This window comes from Peromyscus maniculatus, chromosome 6 (assembly GCF_049852395.1).
Source record: "Peromyscus maniculatus bairdii isolate BWxNUB_F1_BW_parent chromosome 6, HU_Pman_BW_mat_3.1, whole genome shotgun sequence".
Taxonomy (NCBI): Eukaryota; Metazoa; Chordata; class Mammalia; order Rodentia; family Cricetidae; genus Peromyscus; species Peromyscus maniculatus.
In genome coordinates, this window is record NC_134857.1 from 2,812,501 (window position 1) to 2,832,863 (window position 20,363).

Genomic DNA, 20,363 nt, shown 5'->3' on the forward strand with positions numbered 1-20,363 from the left:
CTGCTGAGCAGCTGCATTCCTTGATGAGCACATGGAGGGCACCATGGGCCAGTGTGGAAGTTAACCAACTGCTTGCTGGGATCCACACCTGCTGGGAGCCTTAGAGTATAAAGCTATCTTGGAATAGGGTCTTAACAGAAGCCAGGGGGTGAGGACATGTCATAGGAAGTTAGATAGAACAAGCCCCAAATATACTGTCTGGCCATCTTAGAAGACACAAGGCTGGCATGATTGCACAGTCATGTGTTCACGGCATGTGAGTTACTGGGATTTATTCAGCACTGGGAATAGAACCCAGGACCTTGTACAAACTGGGCAAATACTCTACCACTGAGCTACAGTCCCAAGCCTGACCTCACACTGGAGAGGCCGAGGCAGGAGGGTCTAGAAGTTCAATCTAGGAGGGGTAATCAGGATCAGGATCTCAATAAAGACATAATAAAGAACACAGGAATTCGGAGGAACTCAGAGATGGAGACTGGTGGGATGTAACCTGACTCACAGGCCACCCAAGTCTTAGATCCTGGAAGAGGCAGAAAGGAGCCTTCCCCCAGAGCCTATGAAGAAGCCCCTGCCTAGCATCTCCCAGTGAGAAGCATGGGGTGTGGATAGGGGGTGGAGCTCCTGCCTAGAATCTTTGGGATTTGGGACTTTGGGCCTCCGGAACCAGCAAATTCCATTCCTGCTGTTTTAAGACACCTGGCTTGTGACCATTTATGACAACCTAGAACCCACATGTAGGTGTGCAGGAGGGAAGAGGAGGTGCTGCCAGCAAGCCCTGGAGCTTGGCCTTGCTGTGGCCTTCTGTCTCCCCAGCCAGAAGAGTGTGAGAAGGCTCCTGCTGAGCCTCCCCTAACTCCAACAGCACTCAGAACATGCCATTCTTCTTTCTGAGGCCACTTTTGCCATCCTAGGTATCAGGTACCCTGGAGACAGCACCCCTCCAAGTATGACCTAGGACACCTTAGTTACACTCTGCCACACACTCTGTCACCCATCTCTCAAGACAGCTCTCCTGCCAGGGTCTACCTGCCTATGTCTCCAAAGCCAGAATCTTTCTCTGTCTCAGTCTCTCTCAACAATGTCTCCTGTAGGTCAGGCTGGTCTCCCACTCTCCAAGAAGCTAAGGCTAACCGGCAGGTCCTGATCTTCCTTCCTGCCTGGATGTCAAGACAATGTTTATATGGTGCTGGTATGGAGCTTAGGGCTTTGTGTGCCCTAGGAAAGCCCTCCACTAACTGAGCCCCCGCCTTGGTCTGCCTGTCTTCTTTGAGGCAGAGATTCTGTAGCTAAGGTTGGTTTGAAACACATGATCTTTCTATGTTTTTAATCCCCCACTCTGGAATGGCAGACCTGTGTCCCCTACAGCTTCTTACCAATCAATGAACATATCTGCAGTGTGCCCTGGGTCTGGTATTGGGTCACTAGTATGGCAATGTGTACATGAGGGAAATGAGTGAGGGAGATATTCAACCACTGCAAAGATACATCCCCACAGTCCCTAGGCCCCTGAAGAGAACTGGCATGCTCAGCACCGTTTTAGGTTGGGATTCCCATAACCCCACATGTCAAGGTAGGCATTTGGAATGTGGAAGCAGAGAGGCAGGGAAGCAGCCAGACCCAGACATATCCAGAAGGAGCCAGGCATACAAGAAGCATGGGACAGGGGCCAAGTGAGGACAGTGAGGGCACAGGCCATCTGTGGTAGTAGGGCATCCAGTGTGGAGATGAGAAGAGCCAAAGTAGGGATGGGAAAGGAGCTTAGACTGTCACTGGGTCAGATAGGAACGTTTTGGGGACTGATAGAAGATCTGGGGAGAACAGGATCTTAAACAATGGTCTTTGCAGGTATTGGGGGAGCTTACAGTAGCAGAGGTCAGATCTATGACAAGCAGGCAAGCTCTGGCTGCAGGTGAAAGGCAGAGCACACACCCTGTGAGTAAGCAGGTTCTGGAACATTTCCTGCTGGTGGCCATGTCAGAGGAGCAGCAGGTGGCAATTGAATTTCAAGGTGTCAGCTCATCAGGAGGAAACTCTCGGATGGGTCAGTCTTGGTTAGTCAAGGCCTCAAGACCACACACCCCAGAATGTCTTTTGCCCCTGCAGTGCCTTTACAGGTTTGCTGCTGTGGTCTTTCTCTGGTATTTGGCATGGTGTGAATGTGTGTGGGGAGATCCCCACTGCCTGTAATGTAGTGTTCATCTCATGGAAACATCCTGATCTACTGGGGATTTTTATTTGTGGATTGTCATGAAGATGATCCCTGCCTAAACTGTACTGTCTAATTGATAACAATAATGTTAGCTTATATAGAGTTTTGATGAATAAAAAATAAATAATACAGGGGCGGACTTCCTGCAGCCGCCGCCGGCCTTCGCGGCCCGGGCCTTCCCACCAGGAGCCACCGGCCCTGACCCGGCCCAGAGGCCGGGCGCCCACCTTGCGCCCAGCAGCCCTGGCGGGAGAGCAGCGTGGACGTGTTTCCATTCACTGTAGAAAGAAACACAAGCGATTGGCGGAGGATGATGAGTGTCCAATAAGAAAGAAGCGATTGACTGAAGCTGAATTCTCTGCAGTTGCTAACGAATGGGTTCTTGACACACACCAGGGGATAGACGGTCATGGGGTAAACGCGTGTCCCGGTGGCCTTCCTGTGCCCAGCATGCTAGATGCTGTCTGTGAAGAGATGGATCAGACGGCTGCAGAACCACAGTGTGAGGCTTCAGGAGATCGAGGACAGGATAATTGACGAAGATGAAGAGGTTGAAAGTGACAGGAATGTTAGCCACCTCCCAAGTCTTGTCCTTTCTGACACCATGAAAACGGGTTTGAAGAGGGAATTTGATGAAGTCTTCACAAAGAAGATGATTGAGTCCATGAGCCGACCTTCTATGGAGCTTGTGCTCTGGAAACCTCTCCCTGAACTCCTTCCTGAGAAACCAAAGCCATCATGTAACCCTAAGAACTACGCAGGAGAGAGCCAAAGGAAGTGTGCAGCTGCCAGCACTGCCTTTCCACAGAGAACTGAACTGCTGCTGGAGCCCCAGCACACAGACACGCCACTTTACCATAGTCTGGAGACCACTGCTAACACAGAGGAAGAGATGGAGCTCTAGAGACCAGTTTCTGCTCCAGCTTGGCAAGTTCTAGAAGGCTCCTGTGTTCAGTAATAGCCTGCCTGTATAGGAGAGGGACCTGAAAGTTTTATGAAACGGGTGTAATATCTCCACCTGTGATTTGGGGTGGGAATGTCATTGTGGGTAGCCATTTATTGAATTCAACTTTTTGCCAAGGAAGCTTATCTCAAGGGAAATGCAGTTTTCTAGCAGGCTTATCCAAGAAATGTTACAGTCTCTTTAAAGACAACCATAGACGCTGGATGTGTTATGGTGACCATCTGTCACACTGCTGAAGCCATTCATTCTTAAGATGATTATAAAGAGGAATGCTCCTAATTGCCACTGCACCCTGCCAGCTGAGTCCTGTATGAGCTCGCAGTGGGAACTGGGCTTGGGGAGCGGGAGGGCAGAAAGTAATGGTTCGGTCTCTTGCGGAGCAGCTGACCAGGCAAGGAAAGTCGTGTTGGCGCCAGGTCTGTGTAGCCGGTGTTCCTCAAGCAGTAAGTAGCCCTGGTCTCCTTTAATGACTGATGAGCTCAGTTGGTCAGTAACGTTTACACCTCAATTAACTAAGTAATTGATTAAAAGTGTGAGGGAACCCTTCTGTAAACTGCCTGTGAGAGAAGTATCTTTTCATGAATCCTGAGGACATGCAGTGTCAGCTAAAGCCAGCATTGATAGATAGCTTCTAGAATTTAAAAAGGGAAGGTTGTATGTCTATTAGCAAGTTGAGTTTTTTTAATGTTGGTTTTGAAAACAATGAATTAGCTGAGAATCAATGGGCAAGCATCTTAAGGAGAGTTACTGAAATAGCTCATTGTCTGGTGCTTAAGCTGTTGTACAATAAGCCTAGAAGTTAATGGAAGATGGCCTCCTGCCAACAGGATATCTTTAGTCTTTTAGTACCCGAACCAGGCTCAAGGTGTTCATTGGGAATAACCAGGGTTAAAGTTTTTAATTTCTCAGGAAGAGCTCTTCAGCATGGCAGGTCCTGTAATTGAAGGCTTGGCAATCCTTCAGCGCTGTAGAGCAGTCTGTGTAAGCTGGGGTGAGTGTGCTGGCCCTTTTCGACAGCAGAACACCTCATTTCAGTCTTCGTTGTCTGAGTTTCTTCTCCCTTTGTAGGGGAAAAAAGAAAGGTTTATGCCAAGTAGAGGTGAATTTTTAGAAACTAGCTTCCAGGCATTTTTGCAACCCATGCTGAAATCCCTCCTGTGGATGGCATAGAAGTCACAAGTCTGTTCAGTAGACTGTCTCTTCTCTCGCCTATTGTTCTTGTTCTCTCTATTTCTGTCTGGATGTCAGGAAAAGGTTTAATGTTTAATATTTAAACAAAATATTTATGTCTACACAATAAAATTACTCAAGCTTCAAACCAGTGTTGAAACCAGTTGGAAACCAGCTAATTGTTTCTTCATCTCAGACTCAGAGGTGAATGAAATCTGTCTTCTGTTGAAATGTGCAAGGTTTGACTCATGTCATTTGAAAACTCCTGCCTTGTTTAATGGGACCAACTTGCAAAGTTTATAGCCTTAAAGAAATCTCTCTGCTAAGAAGTTTAGTACAATTTAGAAGCATGCAGGGACTGCACAAGAGTTTGGAGTTAGCTAGCCAGTGTGAGTGGGAAGGAAGTGGCACCTTTCCAAAGGGCACAGAATACCAGGACTGCCTCCTCTCAAAGGCCCGAAACTGCTTTGATGCATTTGGTAACCACTGGAGAACAGAGGTGGCTTTTAACAAAGATGCAAACAGACTTTTCAGGAGTCTTTATCTGACATATCCTTATTTCTGCAGGAAAGTTGATGTTCATGCTCCTTTTTGGACTTTATCTTCTTGCACATATTTGTACAAAAATCGTCTTCATCCTTGTGGTGCTGACTCATCTGACTGTCTCCACAGCCCCGATGCCTCTGTGTTCCATTTTCTTTTCTAGCATAAGGATTTTGATTTGCCTTAAGGTTTTCCTAAGAAATTAACAGGTCTTTTCGTCTTATATAGTTTTGAAGCATGGATCAAACATTGGCTCAGTAAGCTAATGTGTTAAGGTCAGCAATTATCTAAAGCAGGTGAGCTTCATTGAACAAATGTGTGTTTCTCTGAGTTTGAGTTGAGGGGGTTTGTTTTGTTTCTTTTTGGGTTCTTGGTTTGGGGGTTGGTTGGTTTTTTTTGTTTTGTTTTGTTTTTGTTTTTTTTTTTGCTGTTGTTCTTAATATGAAGAAATAATATGAGAATCCAGTTCTCATAATTTAAATTGGTTAAAAACTGCTCATTCTTGAAAAGATAAAAATGTAAAATTTAAGAACAAGTAGGACAGGACTTCGAATAACCACAGGGGAACATTAACTAGCAGGTTCATTTGCTGTTCTGCATCTGGACCTTGACTTTAATAGTGACAAGAATGGTACAGTACTAAGAATGTTCTGGATGATGATGTCCATTTTACTTTAAGAATGAGAATCTGGTTTTTCTGTATTTTATTTTCAATAAAACACAAGTGTTTTGAACTTTCTAATAAATAAATAAATAAATAAATAAATAAATAAATAAATAAATAAATAAATAAATACAGGAAATGTTCTACAGCCAGGGCCTAAGAGTTTCACCTCTGGAGCTGCATAGGCTATAGCTCAAGTTAATAATTAAGAAAAACAACTGAGTCCCAGGAGCCAGGCTGGCTTAAATTCCTTTAATCTTAATGCTGAAAGATGTAGTCACAGGTTTTGGTGTGTATAATTAGCTGAAACAAGGCTTTAAAATAACTTCAGGTTAGATCAAATGTTTTGATAATATTTTTGAGGTGAAAACCCTAGAAAACAATCTAAAGCTCACAAGAACACACAGCTGAGGTCAAAAATACAAAGCGGCCCAATTGTTACTAGCTGATATACTTTCCTTGCTTGGTTGGTTGATGATTAAGGTGATGGTTTATTCATTATACTCATTTTTGTTCTCAATCTTCTGATATAAAAAATTATAGATGAGTGGGTATATACCCTAAAGATTTAAGGTAGAACTGACTGATTCTTTTTCATATATAAAAGTTTAGATTTGTGATTCCGTTAAGATTCTTTATAAGATTACCTTTCAAGATAAGCAGTAAAGTAATTGGCCCTTTCTTTGTAACTGCAAAATGCAGCCTGCCATGTAAAAGATCTGACTGAGAAGAATACCTTGCTTGCCCACACAGTTAATCTAAAATAAATTGCTTGGGTATGAACGTATGTGGATTCTTTGGATAACTTGTTTTTCACCTGTAATATGTAAAATATTTAATCATGTAAGGCATATAGGAACCATGCTGTTTTTTACCATTTGTTTTGTATTCATTGTTATCATTCACTTGAAAAATAGAATGTAACCATATTATAATTCCTATATTGCCTGAGAAACATTGTTGGGGTATAGAAGCTGTAGAAAAAAAAGTATGCAGCAGAAAGAACAGAAGAAAAGAACATAGAAAGAATGGAGAAAAATAGAGAATAAAGAAGGAAACCATCAAGAGAGTGTGTGTGTTTTCCCTTAACCCCAGCAGATAGAAAAGTCTAGTATACGCTGACTCCATGGATTCCCTTTGAGCCCTGTGATGCTTGGAGGCTGGCCCCCTAGGCAGTGATAATGAGACCTGGGAAGCAGGCAGGTCTCATGCACAGAACAGACATCTCCATGGTCCTCTCTAAAATTTCCACAGACCACCTGTCACTAGGCCCCAGGAGCAGAGCCACATGAAGGCACCAGCATCCTGCCTGCTACTTAAATTTGTGAGACAACTGAGTCTTATTCCAGTCCCAGATCTCCCCAGAGAGGGCAGGAAAGCACTGAACCACTTCATAAATAAATAAATAAACAAATAAATAAAAACAAGGTCTCCCTATGGAGCCCAGATTGGCCTTATGCTCCCAATCCTCCTACCTCAGAGTGATCTGCTTTGAAGGGCAGTTCACTTACAAGCTAAGAGTGAAGATCCATTAAGGCCCCGTGGTTGGAGCCTCTAAGGCCCCAGGGGTGGTAAGATCATCAGGGATCTAGTGTCAGGATCTGAGTCAGTTTCACTGGCCTTATAGTACAGCCCAAGTCAGCTCCACTGCATAGGAACCCCCACCAGGGACATCAGACCATGGGACTCTCCATCTCACACAGGCTGCTTTTTGGGTCTGATCCTCAGGGTGGGAATGAAGTAGCTACTCAAAAAACACTGCCTCCTTGATGTTGAAAGTGTTCTTAGGTCTAGTCTGCCCTCCTATCAACCCCCCCCCCCCACCTCCACTGTGGTACATTCAAATCTCTCTCACCTGTGTTCCGGCTCCTACTTAGACCCAAGTAAACAAACAGAGGCTTACATTATTTACAAACTGTATGATCTATGGCAGGCCTCTTGTTACCTAGCTTTTATAGCTGAAATTAACCCATTCTATTAAGCTGTATTTTGCCACATGTTCTGTGGCTTACTGGTCTTCTGGCATGTTGTTCCTTGGGAAGCAGGCTAGCATCTCTCTCTCTGCCTTTCTCTTTCCTGTCTCTCCCTGTGGATTTCCCACCTGCCTCTATGCTGCCTTGCCATAGACCAATGCAGCTTTTTTTAATCAACCAATCAGAGTGACACATATTCACAGCATACAGAAAGACACCCCACAGTACCTCCTAGATTTCCAAAGGTAAAGAATTCTTTGTGCGAAACATCTGGAACCACTGTCATTTTAGATTTTGGATAGATTTGAATGTTTGAACATTTACAAATACACATACACAAGAACTGGGCCTAGGAATACATGACTGTGATCCAAGCACTTGGGGGGAAACTGAGGCAGGAGGATGGAAGACTGCAAGTTCCAGGCTAGCCTGCCTCTGCAAAACAAACAAACAAACAAACCCCACAAACCAGTCATGTTGTTGAAGATTAGACACAACTATAATCCAAAAATCTCCTACATTGGCCCTGCCGTTCATCAGTCAGCCCTCCTACCCTCAGAGCCCAAGGAAGACCCCCTGCAACATTTGCACTGTGTCTCTGTTGGTGGCAATCCATTCCATGATGCCACAGGAGGAATCTTCCATCTGTGGCATCATGTGAATGGCTCAGAAAGCTCCAGGTTTGGGAGAATTCAGGAGTTTGTTTGGATTTGGAAATGCTCCACTGCTGTGGCAGAGCCCTTGCCCAGCATGTGAAGGTCACAGGTTTGGCCCCAAGACTGACCACACAAACCCAAACATTAACAGTAACAAACTCCTGTCAAGTTTCCTCCAAAGTCCACAGGGACCTGGCTCCACTTTCAGGACCCAGCATGGCCTCTGTGACTGTGAGAAAGGATTAAACCAGGAGACCTTGCCCTTGTGTCTGCATCAAAGGTATTTTGGTGACAGTCACCACTCAACCACTGGAAACCTATCCACATGGGGGTTAAGTGGCACCCATGTCTGTTGATTAAATGGCGCGCTGTTCCTCGTGGCTGGCCACCACCTGCAGCGGCCATGCTGGCAGAGGAGAGTGGTGATTGGAAGAATCACAGCCATGGTTACCTTTTTAGAGGTTTATTGGTGGGGGGGGGAGAGAAGGAGGGAGAGAGAGGGGGAAGGAGGGGGAAGAGAGGGAGAGAGAGGACAGACAGAAGGAAGGAGCATAAAGAAAAGAGAGGGACACACAGAGGGCCCACTTGCTTTTTAGGCTGGATCCCGTTACAGGCTGATGATGCAATTAAGAACCAAATCCTTACATCCCAGACTTTTTTTATTATAAAAAAAGCAGGTAGATGGGAATAGGGGCATTGTTCCTCTCAAAAACTGCTTCCAGCTGACAATTGGCCGTCGGTTGCCTCTTGAGTCTTCTAAGGTAGACAGGCAATATGGGATGCTGTCTGTTACCTGTTTGCTCTGGAGACATGTATCCCTCTTGGCTGTGGCTGGGAACTTTCTGTTTGACAAGATGCTAGTGACACAGAAAAAAACTTAGAGAGATAAAAGAATCATTATTATTTTATGTTGACATTTATCTGAGGTAGATCCAGCCTGTCACTATGGATTTTGAAACATGTTAAGCTTTATCAGACACAGATTATTTTAAAGCACCTGTTTCCTTTACTAGTTTGGCATCCAGGAGACAGGTGATCAATTGTTAAAAGCATCTCACAGTAATAGATGTTTACATTAAAGTCTTTTTTTGTAGCACCCAGATGCTTTTGGGTTTGGGGGTGTAAATACCTTTAGTTGTTATAGTTTCTCATGTGATGATCTCTGGACTCCGGTTCTGTGGTGGTCCTGTACCATTAGCTGAACAGTGAGTTAGAACAAGGGAACTGGGAAGAGAAAAGCTTGTGATGTATGAGAGTTTATTTTTTTTGGAATTAGGAACAAGTTAAAGATCAGGGCCCTGTCTGTATGCACATGAGAAACATAGGCAGTGGATCTGGAGTGAAACAATGAGCTCTTATTTTAAGTGGAAATCTTTTTTTTTTTAATTAAGTAACTCTGGAAGTGCAATTAAATCTGGTGAGGTGGTAAGGCTATCCTCTGTATCCAACAATAAAGGAGAGGTGGCATCCCAAAACTCCCAGGACTGAGTCAGTGGCTCTGGTGTCCAGAAGGAAAGAAACAGATCACTTCCCTGCTGTGTTCTGGGTTCCCTGCCATGTCTGTAGCCAAGAATAGGTCTGTTGGAGGTCTTAGCTTAATGTACCCATGCATCTTGGCATGAGTGGGTGGAGTTAAGGTGAGTTAGGGCGAGTCGTAGAAACCGCCCAAACCCGCCCATTTGAGCCCGCCCACTGCTAGCGGAAGTCAGACAGAAAAGGTTGCACATGGCAGATGCAGAAGTGGGGATGGAGAAGGATTTAGAACGTTAGCAGAAAGCTTGGAGATAAAGTAACTCTTATTTGCCTGTTCACTGGCAGAATTTCACACGATGCTGTTATGCGGCCAGATTTACTGGTGCCTGCCCCATCCACCAGTGTAGGTGGTAAATGTGTCTGCCCCTTTGTCTCATAGCTGTAGCCGAGAGAAAAATAAAAAATTAAAATAACAAACCAGAATCAGACTGGCCCCCGAGAGTGGAGAGAGATCTACGAATCAGCTCAAGTCACGAGTCCTCTTCGTCAAGGGATCGTGAGGGCTGCGACTGTACTGCAGTTGGTCCACCATTGAACCCTAGACACCATTTACCTCCTCATCAGGAGCAAAAACGTGCCTGCCATTGCCAGTACAGCCCGGGAACAACCCCCAGGGTGTCCGTCACAAAGAATATAGCTTAGACTACAGCTGTGAGAATGGCGGACTCACTGTGGTGATGGTAGTGGTAGTTGTGTGGGGGTCCAGTGGAGGTGGCACTCACAGTCTCGCGGTCTCACTGTCTCCCAGTCTCCCTGGATGGGGGAAGAGGTGGCAGGTGGCAGCGGTCACAGCAGGTCCTCGGTGCTTGGTGGTGTATCCGAGTCCGAATGGCACCAATGTTGGTTACCCTGCTTGCTGCTCATGCCTGGCCACCACCTGTGGAGGCCATGCTGATGGAGGAGAGTGCTGGAGGAGAGACATGAGCCATAGTTACCTTTTTAGGGCTTTATTGGGAGAGGTGGGGGGAAGAGAGGGAGAAAGAAGGAGAGAGAGAAAGAGGGAGAGAGAGGACAGACAAAAGGAGGGAACAGAAAGGAAGGAGAGACGCACAGAGGGCCCACCCACTTTTTAGGCTGGTACGCCATCTCAGGCTGATGATGTAATTAAGGACTGAATCCTTACAATGTCACCAAGCAAAGCCCAGGGCCAAGAGCCAGAATGGACAGGTAGTGTGGAAAGCATGTCTCCCATTACAGCAGGGGCTGTCCTTGGGCTGACTCTGTCTTCACACTCCAAGGCTTCCAGTGGGTGTGGATTCCAGAAAGCAGCCCAACCACCAGCCACTTTGTCAAGCTGTAAGCCTTCAGTGTGCCAGGGTTAGACTGTGATGAAGTAATGTGTAGGGCAGGCGCCCCTCATGCCTGCTCTGGCTTGTGTGTGCAGATTTTCACTTGAGTAAATCTCTGAAACCTGTCACCCCCACCCTGCCTGATAGCTCTTGGAAATACTGCAATGTCTTTGATGCTGGAACAACTCCTGACCCCCCCCCTCCCCCCCCCCCCCCCCCCCCCGGTGAAGTCTGATTGATTGGCCTTCCACTGGTCATGTAAAGAATGCTGTTTTCTTCTACTTAGTGTTTTGCGGTATTTGAGACAGAATCCCATCCAAAGGCAGCCCTCGCATTGGTCATGTTCCCATGTCTTTCTTCCACACAGGAGAGACTAGAGAATATTCAAGGTTTGTTCAGTGTGGACATTTCCCCCTAATCATAGAGCAGATTCCAGGGAGGGGAAGGGCTTTGGATGCATTCTCTGGCATGCTGTGACCTTTTAATCAATCCCTAGGTGTCTCACAAAGTCAAGTCCATATTGTTGAGTTTGTCTCTATACCAGTGAAAAAGGATGGGCACCGGGCTGCCCCCTTCACCACATAAGGGCAGTACAGGGTGCAAGCCTGAGCATTTGCTCCTCAGCTTGTGTGGGTTCCTGCCCTTCCTATTGAGTGTGTTGAGACTCTGCCATTCCTGCATGGAGACACTGCAGGAATCCAGCAGCTGCCATGCTCACTGAATCCATGCTGTCTGTGAGAAACATGACCTCCTCCTGGGCACAGCTACTTCTCATTCTGCACAGGCTGCCCAATGGTGCTGACCACAATCAAAGCTGACAAGTATAAGATATACTTCTTTTCCAACCTGTAAGACAGAAAACCAAATCTGAACTGAAGTGAATGAGCAGGAATTCCTCGACTCCTCATGCCAATGAGGGATTTGTCACTGTAGCACTGAGAGCCTGACTTGAGGCTGGAACCTACCTCACAGTCCATCTGAAAAATAAAAGAATTAACTGGTTAAGTCCATAGTGCTGAAATTTTTGCCTATGAATGTAGCTTCTCTTCTTTCTATTAAAAATACATGGATGGTTATGGCAGTTGTGTTGCTACATGCCTTTAATTCCAACAGTTGAGATGCACAGGCAGGTGGATCTCTGTGTCCTAAGCCAGCCTAGCCTACATAGCAAGTTTCGAGACAGTCTGGGCTACCTAGTGAGCTTCTGTTTCAAAAGACAAAACAAAACAAAAAAGTTACCCCCAAAGGTGGGGCATGGAGGTACCCTCTTTTACTGTAGCTCCTGGAGGCAGAGTCAGTTGGCACCTGTGAGTTTGAGGCTAGCACAGTTTACAGACATGAGTTCCAGTACTGTCAGGAATACAGAGAGGGACCCAGTTTCAAAGAACATCAAGAAGAAGGAAGTTACCAGAAAAGACATAACACATGAACCCACACATGAGAATAGGTTGTGAGAGTGTCAGTGAAAACATAATACTCAACACGTTTAAAATTTTTGCAGAACCCAAAAACATTTTTGCAGTACCCAAAAAAGCCAAAAGATGGCAGAATATCACCTGGAATTGGAGTTAGGGAGGGTTGGGAGCTACCTTGTGGAATGGAAGCTGGGTCCTCTGCAAGAGCAATCATACAGTGAACATTTTACTAATGTATCCAGTAATGTGTCCAAAGTTGCATCTTTTATACTTTGAATGACAAGTGCCAGAATATCCCAAGTTCAGTGTTCTTTGCACTGTGCATTCAGCAGATGTTACATTTCTAATGGGGGCAGTGCATTCATTAACCACCTGAGGAATTAGTATGTATACATTGTGCACATGCACACTTCAGATATTAATGCTTCCTATCTATGTGGAAACCTGCTGATGTTCAAGTAACAATATTGATACCAGGCTAACATTTTTATTTTAAATATTGTGATAATCCAGTTTTATATGTTTATTTTTTTTTTAAAGATTTATTTATTTATTATGTATACAGCATGTATGACTGCAGGCCAGAAGAGGGCACCAGATCTCGTTACAGATGGTTGTGAGCCACCATGTGGTTGCTGGGAATTGAACTCAGGACCTCTGGAGGAGCAGTCAGTGTTCTTAACCTCTGAGCCATCTCTCCAGCCCCTTATATGCTTATTTTTATTTCAATAGTTATTTGAGAAAATTCTGTTCCTGGAAGGATGTCCAAAGTTTAGCCAGAGGTGAGGGCTGCAAGCCTCATACAGGAGGAATTTGCTCAGACTTAATGGTAAATGTTCACAGAATACATAGACTCCTCTTTTAAATACAGAGAAGGACCAGGCAGACAATTCTGTTGGGATGTTTATAACTAATGTCAATGCAGATCTCTGAAAGCTCAGATCTGCTTTGTTTTGTATTTTATTTAGAAAATAAAAGTGCAGGTAACATAAATGGCTGTTGTTGCTAGGGCACATCACTCAGTAAAGTTAAACACAGATGATGTCTGCATTAGCCCATATTCCAATGGTTCAATAAAATCTCTGGAGATATGGACTATTGAAAGGAGACTTAAAGAAAATGGATGCACAAGTTGGTTTTTACTAAAGAGTAGGCACTTAGAAGGGGAATCTGTTGCAGCCAAAGAGATGAGAAGTTATGTTGTGGGTACAGGAGTTTTCTTTGCTAGGCAAATGGACAAGCAGAGATAACACATTTACTCAGAATCTTTTATTTCTCATCTTATTGAGTCTTAAGGAGAGAAAGGGTAAATCCTGGGCACTGTTTTGAAAGTGAACCGTTAACTCCCCACAGATAAAAAGTTTGTAATGGAGCAGAGACTTAGATCTCTGGCTTTGGGAGGTGGAAATACTCAAGGGCTTCCCCTGTGACTCTGGAGAGTCTCCTTAAAGAGCGCCTGTTGGGGTCCTGGAGAAGTCCCACAAGGACCACCATCCACATATGCAATTGGCAAGAGTATTTTTTTTTTCCATCACAGGCAATTTATTTTGTTCTATTCATTCACAGTTAATATAGAACATACTTGGAAACATTTCCATATAATATTTGACACAGAAATCATCAAATAGAAGTATACAATGTTGACAGGAGGCAGTACATTTATAATTTATAACCCCAAATGTATTTATAAATTAGAAATGGAAAGATCTACAAATGAAATTATGAAGGTTCACCAAAGTCATTTAATCTGTCAGTTTCTCATTCATTTTTATGTCTTAATAATATTCTATTGTATGAATAAGCCACATTTTATTTCTCTCCAGTATTTGATAGCTATTTGAGTTGTTTTAACTTTTTTACTATTAGCAACACACTGCTGTAAATCTTCATGTACATGTTTCATAGGTGCACATTTTCAGTAGTTTGAGGTTATATTCCTAAGGGTAGAATTGTTGAGCAACAGAGTAACAATGTTTTGCATTTTGACCAACCACCAGACTGTTTTGCCAAAGTGGCACACCATTTTACAATCTCACCAAATCCTTGTTTTTAAGGCTCTGATTTTTGTACAAAAGCATTCAATCATTCTGTCAGACCAAACCAGGAAAAGTAAGCTATAGTTCAGAGCTGTTCTATTCCATTTACTATGCAAAGCCAATCTTGGCATTTGCAACTCTCAGCCCTTTTGAGTATTCTTGCAGTGTTCACCTTTTCCTCCACCACTTTTTTTCTTCTTCTTTTTTTCTGGTTTATTTCTATCTATTACAAATGTATAAAAAATCCTCCATCAACACTGCTGATAGCAGCAGAACCTTGAGAAATATACCTTTGGTTTGCCTCAGAAAAGGAACACATATTGTACTGTAAAGTTTATAAAATTGGTGCAAAACATTGTAATAATGTTACAATACCAGTTTTAAGAGTTCAGTGACTAATGGGGAGCCGATACATGCAGAACTGTGAAAGCAATCTCACTTAGCCAGTTGTACACGTAGACTGTAAATCTACATTCAGATCATTTCTGAACTAAGACTATCATCTCAGTTTATCTGTTGAGGTCAACCAGGAAACCCTAGAATATACCTTGATTTTTGCAAAAAAAACAAAATAGGGGGAGGGGTTTCTTCAGCATTTCAGTCCACGAGTAACAGTATCCTAACAGGCAAAGTGTTCTCTCACTGTCAACATAGAATGAACTGCTGCTAGAGGTCAACTTGGGCTTTAATTTGCATTAGCACTTACATGCATAGTAGTCCAAGTTGTTGACCTCATGACTTTAAAAAGTAACTCTAAAAAAAAGTCTCATCAAAACAATATACCCTTTTATGAATTACACCTCAATTAAAAAAAAAAAAGTAGCCCCAAATAAGAAGCAGCTCTGAAAAAGAAAATGTAACAAGATATTTGAAAAAAACAAGGTGAATACAGGTTCAAAAGTAATTAAGATATATTTTCTTAAGGCTATCTAGAATTAGGCTTTAAAGAATTCTACCATTTCAAGTTTACCACTAGTTACTAGATACCTATTTACAAACAAGATGTTCAGTTTTTTTGTTCCTTTATCAAGAGAAAAATCTACCTTCAGACTATGAGGGTGGTGATGGGGAGGGACCAGAAAACAAGATTCAAACAATCCCATGCAAATATCACATTTTTCAAATGGAAGAACTCCAAACTGCACTAGAAGTTCCAATCACCAAGACACTTTCCATTGAAATGATTCAAGTACAACTACATGGCACCATGGCCTAGGCCTAACATAGGCCTGACAACCAAGTCCTTGCTTTCTGGAAGAAAGGCCTCAAAAGTCCCACTCAATTCCACATAACAATACTTCAAAGATCAATTAGGTTTTCCTTTCCTTAATATTTTTGTTTTTGACTTCTAATCTTAAAGACTAGATTAAAACTCAGCTCATTTCCCAGAAGGCATTGCTTCCCTTTGCTCTATGAAAGAGTCCACCAAGACCTCTTCCTCAAAACCATCTAGCCCCCAGCCTCCAGCCTTTGCGTGTGATGCATCTTTCTCAACATCCTGAAAAGGTAATGTAGGTAAAATATGCTCATAAACATTAGAACTAGTTGTTAGAAAGACATAACTAGCTTTATAATTTAAGTTTTAAAGCATAAATACTTGCAGCTTAATCTGCACTGACAATGATTGTCGAAGCCTAGAATTCAACATTTACAAATTCTCATTCACACACACAAAACACACTATTATCACACAACTTGTGTCTTGAGAGAATCTTCTGCTTTTTAAATCTTTGGCCTCCCAGTCAATCCCAAATTCAACCAATTTTTCCGAGTTCTGGTAGTTACCTGGACCACTGAGGCATTGCCACAAGACTTCTTCTCTTTTGAAACATCCTTTTTCTCTAGATATTAGGATAGCTACACCAGCTTGTTTCTTCTGTGGTGTATGTTGGTGTAGAATTATCTATTTCTTGATTTTTCATGGATGTGTTTAGCTTCTTTGGGTTGAATTTTCCCTTCTAGTGCTTTCTGTAGGGCTGGGTTTGTAGACAGGTATTGATTAAATCTGGTTTTATCCTGGAATATTTTGTTTACTCCGCCTATGGTGATTAAGAGTTTTGCTGGGTATAATAGTCTGGGTTGGCATCCGTGGTCTCTTAGTGTCTGCATGAGATTTGTCCATGATCTTCTAGCTTTCATAGTCTCTATTGAGTAGTCTGGTGTTATTTTGATGGGTTTACCTTTATATGTTACTTGGTCTTTTTCCTTTGCGGCTCTTAATATTTTTTCTTTGTTCTGTGTGTTTAGTGTTTTGATTATTATGTGGCGAGGGGACTTTTTTTTTGGATCCAGCCTATTCGGTGTTCTGTAAGCTTCTTGTATCTTCATATGTATTTCTTTCTTTAGGTTAGGAAAGTTTTCTTCTATAATTTTGTTGAATATATTTTCTGTGCCTTTGAGTGGGTATTCTTCTCCTTCTTCTATCCCTATTATTCTTAGGTTTGGTCTTTTCATGGTGTCCCAAATTTCCTGGACGTTTTGTGTTATGACTTTTTTGTCTTTAGTGTTTTCTTTGACTGACGAATCTATTTTCTCTATCATGTCTTCAGTGTCAGAGATTCTCTGTTCCATCTCTTGCAATCGGTTGGTTATGCTCGTTTCTGTAGTTCCTGTTCGTTTTGTCAGGATTTCTATTTCCAGCATTCCCTCAGCATGTGTTTTCTTTATTGTCTCAAATTTATTTTTCAGATCTTGGAATGTTTCTTTCATCTGTTTAATTGCTTTTTCTTGGCTTGATTTGATTTCTTCCCATTTTTTGTTCGTTTTTTCTTCCATTTCTTTAAGGGAGTTTTTAATTTCCTCTCTAATGGAGTTTTTCATTTCCTCTTTAAGGGAAGTTTTTATTTCCTCTTTAAGAGAGTTTTTCATTTCCTCTTTAAGGAAAGTTTTTATTTCCTCTTTAAGGTAGTTTTTCATTTCCTCTTTAAGGAAAGTTTTTATTTCCTCATTGAGGGAAAGATTATTTTTATTATTCCAATATACTGAGGTCCTCTACCTGTCCAAAGGTAGAATGTCAGTGACCCCGGGGAAAGGGTGATGGGTCCTTTTAAGCCTAATTTTGGGGAGTGTCTAGGGAAGTTAATTCATCTTAGGTATAATGGGATTGTGCGAGTGGCATTATTGTTAGTAATGTTTATTGGCTAAAAGTTAGCTGGGGGCTGGTTGGGTTATAGTCTCTTTCTTTGGACAAGCCTGGATGTTTTTCAGGCTTTGTCCTTATTCGGTTATTTGTCTAAGCCTGTGTCCTTGCTCTTCCCCTTGTCCCTGTTATCCGGAGCTTCAGTGATTAATGGCTTTTTGATTTTGAGAAGCAGGAAGTGGGGTCTAGTGAGGCCTAGTTTTTATTCTTATGTGTCTATATATTGTAGCTGGAGAGCTTTTTTCTCCAGGTCCCTCCAAGTCCCGCCAGTCCCGGAACCCACTCATAAAATAAACACACAGACTCTTACATTACTTAAACTGCTTGGCCATTAGCTTAGGCCTATCATTGCCTAGCTCTTACTTTTATATTTAGCCCATTTCTATTAATTTTTACTATGCCATGTGGCTCGTGGCTTACTGGTACTTTACATCTTCCTTGTCCTGGAGGCGGCTTCAGGCAGTCTCTCCTTTCCTCCCTCCTTCCTCAATTCTCCCCTCTGTTAGTCCTGCCTATACTTCCTGTCTGACTATTGGCCAATCAGTATTTGTTTATATAGAGCGATATCCATAGCACTTCCTCTTTTCTTCTTTTTTAAAAAAGGAATGTTTTAACATTAACATAGTAAAATTATATAAAACAAAACAATTATCAAGCAAGAATTACAGTTACAATATTAAAGAAGATATACTATGTTTTATATTTATGAGTTTAAGGTTTTATATCTAACTTGTCTTTTATCATAACTAAGGAAAATTGTAAGTATCTAGTCTTCAACCACATCAAAGACCTCAGAAGGATATAATACTACCTGAGAAATGGGAGAAGGATGGAAGCAACTTTCGGGAGACTTGCAGTGTAGACAGAGACAGCTGGCAGCCTGGAGAGTCATCCAAAGTTTTCTTGTAAAGTTGGGGCATCTGTGTTCAGCCCACAGGCCTAGGGTCTCTCAGTCACTTTTTTGTGTGTCCTGTAGAATGTCTGGTATTTTCCTCTGCAAAGCAGGAACCTGAAGGACCATTTTGTCAAGCAAAGTTCAGTGGTCACCTTCCTATGGGTCCTGCATGTCCAGTTGATCAAGCAGTCCAGGCAAGAACAGTTTCTTGCCCAAATGGCTATTTTTGCCAAGGTGAAGATAAACTCCATATGGAGTGTCTTTGATGCCCATCCTCCTCTCTGAAGTAAATTGGTGCTGCCAGGAGCAGACATGTCTCACTGTCCAGAAAGTCTAAATTTTTAAAACATTTTAAATGCCATATTCTGTAGATCTTTGAAGTGTTTGAAGATTATCTATCTATCTGAAATAGATCTATGTATACCTAGAAGACTTAACTAACATGGCTATAAATATGATTATCATAGATGACTAATCTATTTCTTAATCTATTTCTTAATTAGCCATTACAATACCATTACAATTTTAAATGAGTTACATAAACATAATACCTCAAACAAGAATAGAAATATATATATATATATAGTATAACAAAATTAAGTTTAAACTTGTATCAATAAACTAAAATCTATAGCAATGTAAAACATTTTAAACAAGTTGTTACTCTTTAAAAGTAGGTTCATTAATCTACCCTTTCATCCTATCATATCTAAACTATCCCCCCCTTTTTTTAAGAAAGAGATTGTATTTATAATCAACCTGCTTTAAATAAAAATATTGGTTTTTCCTCTGTCCCACACCAGAGGGTTCTTCCAATTTGGGACACAAGAATCTCTCAACCATTTTTTTTAAAGCAATATGCCTGGGTTTAGAGGGGGAGTGAGCTAATTCCATCTCTAAAGCCAGGTTGGGGTATTTGGGAATCTGGGCGTAGAATCTCTTACTACTCCCTGCTCGAGTGGGGTGCTGTATCTTATGGGGACACAAAGAAAATTTTAAGCTTATGGGGTAGTCCATGAGGGTGTATTATGTGAGCCAGTTGCCTTGAAACCATTCTGGATGTTAGATTATCTGGGCCATGGTGTCATTGGAGACCTTTCAGGGGGTCTTGGCTGGTCAAACCTGATGTATCTTAGTCTGGAACAAATCCATAGCCTCTGACTTTCCGTGGAAACAAAAGCAGAACCTCTTTTCCAAAGCAACATATCCTTATATCTGAATTTTGAAGTCAAGGTACCTTTAAAATATACATTTTGGCATAACTCAACAGCTTTTACAATCAAATGTTTTTCTTTAGTCACGAATATGAAAGACAACATAATCCAGATTCTCTGTGTGGTAGCCATCTTTATGTGGCTTATTACCTTTACTGTTTGTTTAAAGACTTTATTTTTAAAAACTGTTTATATAACTGTATATATTCCTTTTTTTTCTCTTTTAGGCCTATGTACATTTTTACATACATTGTAATCTATTTCAGTTGAAGCAGTCTTATTGTGAAGCTATTACTTTAAACTGCAGCCTTCTAAGCCTGAAACAGCACTGTGGCTGCTGGCTCCACAACCTTCAGCTTCCCAACATGGTGGAGGTACATTTTCCGCCAGCTCTGGGCACTATCAAGTCTCAGAAATAATGGGTCTATGCTTCTATCAAATCAGCATGTAGCCCAGAAACATTTTTTTTTAAAATATATACTAGTAAAGACTAAATCTACCACACAGTGTAATGTGCTGCTGGCCGATGCCTTATTCCCACCATACTGCAGGTCAAGGGCAAACACCAGGAACCCGCCAGTAGCACAAACCCACATTTGGCGGCATCTAGCTGCCCGTATGAGACATAAAGGAGGAACCTGGTTTTGGCTCTGTTTAGAA

At 42.3% G+C, this 20,363-nt stretch overlaps 1 pseudogene; it reads left to right on the forward strand.

Moving 5' to 3' along the window:
- Positions 1-2,521: 2,521 nt before the first annotated feature.
- Positions 2,522-4,494, forward strand: LOC102913393 (coiled-coil domain-containing protein 117 pseudogene; annotated as a pseudogene).
- The last annotated feature ends 15,869 nt before the right edge of the window (positions 4,495-20,363 follow it).